Below are 2,752 nucleotides of genomic sequence, written 5' to 3'. Positions count from 1 at the left end.
AAAAATTACTGTGAAAAAATTATGTTGCCGGGGAGATGACAGTGGGTACTGAGAAGAGGGGGAGAGATTCCAGAAATATTTTGTAACCAGGTTTGAAAAATTTTACTGGTAAGTCTATTCAAAGAGGTGCATCATGAAAAACAAAAATGAATCAGAGAGTTTTTAAAACTATTGGTAGAAGAAAAACATTCGAGTTGCCTTTACTTTAAAAACTGAGGTTTTTAAGAACTGCAAAAGCCAGTTGCTCCTCAGATTTGGTGAAAAGGTAATGCAGGGTTCAGGATTGCTGCCCAGAGTGACAGAGTGAGCTGACTTTTAGTGCAGGTGGACAAAGTTAGAGCCTGCATTGCCCCTTCACTTGTCTGCTTGGGTGAAACAGGAGCCCAAATGAAGACTACAGTGAACCGCACGTCTGTGTCCCACCAAAATTCATATGCTGCTACCACACAAGGTGACTTATTAGGATGTCGGTCTTTGGGAGGTGGTGGAGTCATAAAGGCAGAGCATTCATGGATGGGATTAGTGGCCTTAAGAAAAACACCTCAGCTAGTACACACTCTCTTTTTTCTCCACGTGAGGATTCAATGAGATGTCAACTGTCTGCAGCTCAGAAGAGGGCCCTCACATAAACTTGACCATACTGACATCCAAACCAGACTTCTAGCCTCTAAAACAGGGAGAAACCAATTTCTGTTGTTTATAAGCTCTTCTGTCTATGGCATTGTGTTAGAGCAGCCCAAACTGAATAAGACAGAGACCCGGGTAGTACCTGCCTAACATGAATGCTAGTCAAGCTAAAACACTGATACATATAGTATGTTCCATCATTTGGCTCACCAGAAACATATCCTTAGTGACAAAATTAAATAATCTACACTAAGCTATAGGATTTTAAGATTGAAAAATGAGTAAAATATAAAAAAGATAACTAGATTATTATTTATGCCTGGATCTTGAATTAGCTGACAATGATCAAATGATCAAGCAATAATTATAACAAATCATATGATTTTATTCCACAAAAATTTTTTTCTTGCCTTCTTTTCAACTGATTCACAAATTTTACTTATAGTCAAAGTGTTTGCATAATTCCTGTGATATTGTCAGTAATTATCCAAAGAATTTTAAAGGTAGGTCTAATTATATTTAAAGTAAAATGAATTGGGATAAAATTTCATAAAAGTTAAATGGAAAAATACAATGTCAAAATGTATGATTTACAATTTATGTTTCTTCTAAAGCATTTAAAACTAGCTAATTGGGTTACCCCTTCAGGTTCCCTCCCTCTGTGGGAGATTCTCTGTCTTCTCAATAAATCCTGCTTTCTCACTTAAACAAACAAACAACAACAACAAAAAAAAACCTAACTAATAAAACTAAAAGCTAAGATGGAGTAACAAGGACTGGGCAAACACTTTTACCTAAAATAAACAAAAAACAGAGAACAAAATATGAAAAGTTTTGAAGACACAGGACATCAGGTGACAATGGGTAAGAATGCTTGCGAGATGAGAGACAGCTGTCTCAGGTCACGGGCAAGAGAGCACCCAGGCTGTGTACAGGGAGGACAAGCTTGCAGAGTTCAGCAGGTTACCTGGGCGAGAAGCGCGAAGGAGAACAATGTGGCTCAGTTCCCATGGTGGAACCCGAGGACGGAGAACGTTTCCCAGAGAGAACACAGGTGGTCTGCAGAAGAACCCCATCTTTTGTTCATCTTGAAGGTACCACATGAGACTCAGGAAAGTATCATCCAGAAGGATGAAAGGTAACAGGACTTGGTGCTCAAGCGAGTCTGAGAATTGTGCCTTTTCTCTGGCAACCAGATTGGAAATGTCATGATTCCTGAGCACTGATGAGAGAAGTAAGTTTCAAACAAGGAGATTTTCATGGCGACTGATATATTCCACAGATATATATATATATATACACAAACACTTTTCAAATTATATACTTTAATATGTGCAATTATTGAATTTCAACTATATGGCAAGTTTTGACTTAAAAATTTAATGAAATACAAATTATCCATCAATATATAACTTTTAATTCAAAATATTTAAATAAAACTGAAATTTTGTTGTTTTGTTATCAGTTGAACTTTATTAGAAATCTCATACTAATAAAACATTTGTATCCATCTAGCTATAAACGAGAAGAACCAGTTCACGTTTCATGTTTGTGACACTCAAGCTCACAATGTATAGTAATTATGAGAAAACGTAAAGCTTTTAAGTGACAGGGTGGGCTTCTGTTGCCATGAGCAAATGTGTGACCACCACACTGCCTCACTGGTTACCAGAACAGGAAGAGAAGCAGAAAATGAACAAATTCCACAAGTCTGGGAAAGGACACTGGATCCTGAAGGAGTCTGTGGCATGCCTGCTTCCTGAGAGGGAGCTTTGGCAGGTTTACTAAGTGGGCTTTTAACTCACGTCTCCCCCCAGTCACGTTCCCTCAACACTGGTGGACTCGTTCAACGTTAGCAGTGGCACTGGACACAGTCTACACCCTCATGCCCTTTTATTTCCAAGATCCAGGGCCAGTGAAGAATAGAAACTGTGTCCTGCTGTCCTAACAGTGTTAGAAGACAATGCCCAGAGTTCTACCTCCCCCGTTTCAGTGCTCAGGGCTGAACCCTGAGTCAAGGATACTTGTAAGGAACACTAATGTGTCATTGAGTGAACTTGTCTGGGATGTGTTTATGATACAAAAGGGTACATGCAAGGCACAAATTTCAGGGCAGGACCCTTCT

This window comes from Carlito syrichta, unplaced genomic scaffold, assembly GCF_000164805.1.
Source record: "Carlito syrichta isolate Samal-C Ts95f unplaced genomic scaffold, Tarsius_syrichta-2.0.1 Scaffold301543, whole genome shotgun sequence".
Taxonomy (NCBI): Eukaryota; Metazoa; Chordata; class Mammalia; order Primates; family Tarsiidae; genus Carlito; species Carlito syrichta.
This window is presented reverse-complemented; position numbering follows the sequence as displayed.